At 34.7% G+C, this 7,257-nt stretch overlaps 1 pseudogene; it reads left to right on the top strand.

The window, feature by feature from the left end:
* Nucleotides 1-276: 276 nt before the first annotated feature.
* On the top strand, nt 277-889 carry LOC103664432 (annotated as a pseudogene).
* Nucleotides 890-7,257: the final 6,368 nt, after the last annotated feature.

Raw genomic sequence — 7,257 nt, 5'->3', positions numbered from 1 at the left:
ATATATTTCTTTGAAACCATCTGGAATCTGAGTTTCTTTAAGAACTTTCACATAAAAATGAAGATCATCGGATGTTTGGGATTCTACACTCCTTCTCCTTCCTTATAGGTAGTTCTCAAATGAATATTTTGTTCACATTAAAAGATTCCTGAAGGACCATTTAATTCTCAATTGTCTTTGATGATATGATACCATTTTTAAAGATAAGTACAAGAATTGGAGCCATAATTTGAATACACTTAACAAGAAGTAATCTGGCTTTTCCTGTTCTCCATCATGGCACAATATCAAGGTGAAAAGGAGAGTACCATGTGGGAACTTCCCATCCACAAGCTCTGCCTCAGCCTCTTTGGGGTGAGGGAGAGTGGAAACAGACGGACTCTGGCAGCCAAGGCACTGGGACAGCTCATAGGCCAGACCCTTGTGTTCTCCAAAGCCAGGCACAGCATCAGATCCTTTGGCATCAACAGAAATGAAAACTTTGCCATCCACTGCACATTCCATGTCAAGGCAGAGGAAATCCTGGAGAAAGTTCTAAAGGTGACTATGTTTGAGTTAACAGAAACAACTTCTCCAATAGGAGAATCTTTTATTTAGAGATCAGGAACTCATTGATCTGCAGATCAAATATGACCCAAGCATTGGTATCTACAGCCTGGGATTTCTATGTGGTTCTGTGTAAGCCAGGTTTCATCCTCAGAGACAAATAGCGCAGGACAGACTGCTTTGTGGCCAAACTCAGAAACAGAATCAGCAAGGATTGCTGCATTGGTTTCTGTGGAAGCATGATGGGAATATGCTTCCTGGAAAAGAAATTCCTGTTTCTACCCCAAAGACCAATAAACATTTCACTGAAATGGGGTTTTGTTTGTTTGTTTGCTTGTTTTAAAGCAGCAATCTGACACAAAGTGTATTCAACTTAGAAGATAGGCCTATGAAGGTCTAGAGTTTTTCATCGACTATGTTGTTGGTGTGCCTTATTTCTCAGGCCTCTAACTGAATATGGCTGGCTTCCTCTGTTGCAGACCCGACAAATTTTCAATTCCTGGCAAACAGAATTTTTATAGAGGAGGTCACTTCCAGACCAGTCTTTCAGGGACAAAACAAGATGAGACTGGGGAAATTTCTCACAATGGAAAATTTGTCTGTAAAGAACAATGTTCTGTTGAAAGCTAAATTCATGTTTTTACATCCAGCTTGGGAGAGGGCCATATGGGTCCCAGGTACATCCTCTTCTCTATGACATTCCTCTTAACGACTCACGCCAAAATGTGGCAAGAACGGATAGTCATGTTTATTACTAATTAGGCTGATTTCTGCCCATAACAAAAGTTTTTATACTGACCAGGTAATCGAGGATTCCTAAAAGTTCTGCCTATTCCTAGGAAAATACTTGCAAGCTTGATGAAAGGAATTGGGAATCTAACACAATACGCTTATCTCACATAACCTCACTATCTTATCTTATCCCACTATCGCCACTTGGGGGTACTTCTGAAAGGAGACTAAAGGGCTCTCCAAGGAATACAGCTTCCAAGTTGGGAATTTTGAAGTATAAAAGTGAGGGTGTCTTGATGGGATCTCAGTGTGACTTCCAGGATTGTTAACTGTTTGGTTCCTACAGAAAATCACAACACATCATTGATCACCCAACTGAGTAAGTTTATTCAATTTATTTTATTAAGAGAAGACACCAATCTTGACAATCTTAATAATTCTTAGAAAAAATTGGTTGGTCATGGAAGGTATTAACACATCTTTGAGTCTGTTCTCAAGTGGTTTGAGGTTTCAAGGTGAGAAACTGGTTGGAATCCGGTCAAGTCAGCAATATAATAGTGTAAAATTGATGGACACTATGAAGTGAGGATAATGAAGCAAATCTTGACAAGTAAATTGTTATTTCCTAAGTGAGTTGTTTGCTTAGCTTAGCTTTCTATTCTTCTAATAGGAGGGAGTTTATCCAGTTACACAAATTGGTTTGCTGACAATAAAGTGATTTATTCATTTATAGTCTTTGCTTTCTGGGCAAGAATTTGCTGAAATAATTAGTTGTCTTGCTGACATAGATGATCTGTGTTCTTAATCCTGATAATCAAGTCGTATGGAGGTCAGTGATCTTAATCCACATCATTAAATACAGTCCATGAAAATAAATATCGACATTTGTTTATGTTAAATTATCTTTTATAAGAAAGATAAAGAAAAGATAAGGAAAAAAACCCAAAAGTAATTTGAAAGATAATCCTAGCCATGAAAAGTTATTTGCAACAAATAAAACAAACAAATAATTACTATCAGGTATATATAAATAACTTTCACAAATCAGCAAAAGGAATATATATATAATGTATATATATATTAAAAGAAATCTTATTGGTTACTAATATATCAGAATTTATTCAACTGCTATATTACTGTGGGAAAGACAAACTAAAACAAGCACTAGTCAAAAACTATAAAATTTTCTTAAATTAAAATTTTTTAAAACTTTCATAAAGTGTGAAAACTGTGGATAAAAATATGGAGAAGCACTATCTCTCATACCCAGTAGAAGAATTATATCCTGTCCCAACGCTTTGGAGAGCCTAAGACCACTACATGATAAAACTGAACACTACTTTCAAGCAGATATACTGAAATCACTCTTGAGTTTATGCATAAGGATAAGCATTCAAGATTAATCAGTGAGGAATTCTTTCTAATAATGAAAATTTCATTAAACTACACGACCATTAATAAGGCAATGGAAAAATAAAATATGGAGTATTCCCAAATGTGAATATCACATGGCACTCATAAATCATGAACTTGATCCCTGCTGGATCTCTGGATGACTGCTGTGTGAGAAATTCTTTCCTCTTGCTGAGGCATGTAAAGTAAGCTTCCAGTTGGGGAATTCGAGTCATGCTTTTTATAGCAAGTTGTAGTGTGTGCAAGCTCTCCCTTCAGGGCTTCCCAGCTTCACTTTAAATTAGGTTTCCTTATTCATTTTTACAAGACCAATGGACTAGAATCAAGAGTCCAGAAATAAACCCAAGCATATATGATCAATTAATATTTGACAAGGGAGCCAAGAATACTCAATGGAGAAAAGATGGTTTCTTCAATAAATGGTGTTGGGATAATTAAATATTCACATGTAAAAGACTGAAACTAGACCCATAAATTACACCACTCACAAAAATTATTGAGAATTAAAGACTTAAATATAAGATCTGAAACCACAAAAATCCTAGAAGTAAAAGTGGAAGTGAAACACTTTGATGTGGTTCTTGATAATGATTTTTTGGATATGACACCCAAAGCACAAGCAACAAAATCAAAATAAGCAAGTGGTACTACATCAAACTAAGAAGCTTCTGCACAGCAGAAAAAACCATCAACACAGTTGAAAGGCAGCTTACAGAATGAGAAAAAATATATATTACAAACCTGTATCTGATAAGGGATTAATATCCAAAATACATAAAAACTCATACAACTCAATAGTAAAAAGTAATAATAATAATAATAATAATAATTAATGATAATAATAATAAACTAACAGCCCAATTGAAAAATGGGCAAAGGACCTGAATAGACATTTTGTCACAGAAGATATACAAAAGGCCAACAGGTACATGAGAAGATGCTCAACATCAGTAGTTATTAAGGAAATGCAAATTAAAACCACATTGAGATATAATTTTTAAGATTTTATTTATTTATTTGACAGAGAGAGAAAGAGAACAAGCAGGGTGAGCAGCAGGCAGAGGGAGAGGGAGAAGCAGACTCCCCACTGAGCAGGGAGCCTGATGTGGGGCTCGATCCCAGTACCCTGGGATCATGACCTAGCCGAAGGCAAATGCTTAATGGACTGAGCCATCCAGGCACCCCCAAACCACATTGAGATATTACCCCAAGCCTGTTAGAGTGCCCATCACCAAAAAGATAAGAGATAACAAATACTGGCATGGTTATGAAGAAAAGGGATCTCTTTTGCACTATTGGTGGGATTGTAAATTGGTACAGCCACTATGGAAAACTATATGAAGGATCCTCAAAGAATTAGACATAGAACTACCATAAGATCCAGCAATTCCACTTCTGAGAATTTATCCAAAAAATAAAATAAAAACACTAACTTGAAAAGGTACTTGCACCTCCATGTTCATAGCGGCATTATTTATCATACCCAAGACACAGTAACAAACAAGTGTCCATTGATGGATGAATGGGTAAAAGACTTATGGTATATACATATATATGCAAGGGAATATTATTCAACAATAAAAAGGAAGGAAATACTGCCATTTTGTGACAACATTGATGGACCCTAAAGGCATTATACTAAATAAAATAAGTCAGACAGAGAAAGACAAAACTAAATGATTTCACCTAATATGAGGAATCTAACAACAAAACCAAGCCAACCAAACAAAAATAAATTCATAGCAAAAGAGAACAGATTTGTAGTTACCAGAGGCAGAGGGTACCAGGAGGGAGAACTGGCAGAAGGTAAGCAAAAGATAAAGACTTCCAGTTACAAGACAAATAAGTACCAAGGATGTAACGTACAACATGCTGTCCATGCCTAATGCTGCTGTACGATGTACGGGAAAGTCGCTATTAGAGCAAACCCTAATAGTTCTCATCACAAGACTTTTTTCCCTTTCTCTTTTTTTGAATTTTTTTGTATGTATATGAGAAGATGGATGTTAACTGAACATACTATAGTAAACATTTCACAATATATAAAAATCAAACCATCCTACTGTATGCCTTAAACTAACAATGATGTATGTCAATTGTTTCTCCATAAAACTGGAAAAAATAAGTAAATATGGTGATTTAAGAATTTTTCTTTAAAATACCCATTAAGAAGAGAATCTATTCTGAACTTGCGTAAACAAAATGACATGGAAGCCCAAATGAAGATCTTTATAGGATATGTCATGTCAAAATGCTGTGCATGGGCTTACAAATGCATTGAGTCCAGAGTAAAGTAATTACTGAAGTAATTACTGAAGACACACTGTGGTCATTTTTGCACAAAACTACTTATATTAAATTATCACAGGTTAAAGAAACCATTTGGTTACTATTTTTAACTTGCACTTGGAGCTTTAATTTTTATCACAGAATTTATTTTATTTTTTAAACCAGGACCTTCAGAGAAGAGTGTTCAGTAATTAGCTCATGGTAGTTTCAGAGGCTGGATTGATTCCCAGGTCTTAGTCTTCTCTCCTGTGGGAAATTTTGATCATAAAATTCAACGGCTGACCTTGGTTCTGATTTTATAAGGAATATTATATTCAGCTCGACCTTCACAATCTAGATTGAAAGAAGATGAAAGGATTAGCTGAAGTTGAACACTATGCTTACAGTCCAAAAAGAAAGAAAAAAAGTTTAACTTTCAGAGTCATAAATTATACATGAAAAGATATATGCTAATAGTATAATCTTAAGTCACCAGAATTCCTACATTATCTGAAAGTGTAGGTGTTTGGTTAGCTGAATGATAATAATGGCTTTAAAAAGATAGTGACTAGCCTAGATAGAAAAAATAGTTTCTTAATTTTATAATTTCATATTATATAAAATATTTGCAAATGAATTAATTCTCTATATAAATGATAGCTGTAATTTCCAGCATTTAAAATCCCATTAAACCTTTTTTTGTTCAAATGTGCAAGTACTATAAACACTGTATTGTCTTTATAACAAATTTTATAATTGCTGCAAAAGTATTTGTATGCATCTATGTATTTTTTAAAAAATCATTCTAAGAAAAATTTAAAACTACTTCTATTTTTAAAATATCCTTGGTATCACTTGACCAGCTTCTAACTCATTAAAAAAAGTTACTTTATTTAGATTAAAAGATTGTCAAACTGTCTCTCATTCACAGTTATGAAACACTTAAAATTCAGATTTCTAAAATATGTCATAATTGGAATTTTATAAGAAGTATGAATCAGAAAACTAAAAGTGTGGTATAGTATACCAGGCAGTATTTGTGAACATCTTTCCAATTTACCAGGAAAAAGATACTTGTTACATTCTGAAGGAACAGACTTTTTGTCATCTTTGGGCTTCAAGTCCAAGGCTGCTGTTGTCTTTCCTGTCCCTTTCACCACTGACCAGTGGTTTCATATTTTATTGTATTCATTGTCAAAATCGCTTCCTTTGAGAAGGGATATAGTGATACTGTCTGGGTCTCACATCTCATCTCTGCTGTAGTTGTAGCTATGTCCAGAATCATGGCTCTGTGACGCCAACAGCTGATGCCGAAACATGAAAAATCTGTTTTACTTGATTAATTGTTACCAAATGCATTTTCTTTCCATTTAAAACACATTCTTCACTTTCAAAATGTGTTGGGGTTTGTGACTAGACACAGCTCGATCATGGGAATGGAGTAGCGTGACCAGAGGATGCCAGAGCTTCGAGAGTTACACATCCATTCTCTAACGTCTGGGTGTAGATGAAGCCAGAAGCATGGAAACCCAGTGTCTGGAGTCCAAGTAAACAATGTCAAGGTCAATTTTGCCATGCATGACACATTGATTTATTTGATGACATGCTCTCCAGCTTTTCAAGATGTTCGTCATTGTGACAGGATAATTTAGTGAAATACGCGGTGTTCTGTTTACTGGTTACTAGGTTTTTTTCCGTACTCATTCCGAGAAGATAAAGAGGCACGTATTGATTTGCCTCAGGGCCTATGGAAGTTCACACCTGAATGAAGAAATTGAAGAAAATTTCAACCTTCAACCCCCGTTTAGATTTCTCTTATTGAAAGCATATGACTATTCATAAAATCAATAAATATTTAATAAGTGCTTGCTAAGCTCTCAACTTGATTTAGAGCAGTGAAAAGAACACCAGACAAATAAGTTACCAGATAAATGAAAAATAAAAATTTAGGTTGTAAGTTTAAAAAATTAAGAGAAAGCGTTCACATGTAATATACATCTCTGATTTCATATTAAAATGTTTGTGACAGTGAATGTAGTAATTATTAGTATGTATTGTTTCTACTGTGTGTCATGCCCGGGTTATATGGTTTCTACATATCATCTATACAATGTTCCTAACCAGGCTGTGATCATTTTAATTTTATAGCTGAGACTGAAGTGTAACTTTGAGAAGTTATTTGAAAATAAATATTGGAATCAAATTTCGATTCAAGATCTGTCTGAACAGATTAAAGAAACAGTTAAAACTAATCGTTGAACTAGATAAACATAAATATAATCCAATACAGCAAGGGGG

The sequence above is a fragment of the Ursus maritimus genome, unplaced genomic scaffold (assembly GCF_017311325.1).
Source record: "Ursus maritimus isolate PB19 unplaced genomic scaffold, ASM1731132v1 scaffold_20, whole genome shotgun sequence".
Classification (NCBI taxonomy): domain Eukaryota; kingdom Metazoa; phylum Chordata; class Mammalia; order Carnivora; family Ursidae; genus Ursus; species Ursus maritimus.
This window is presented reverse-complemented; position numbering and strand designations above follow the sequence as displayed.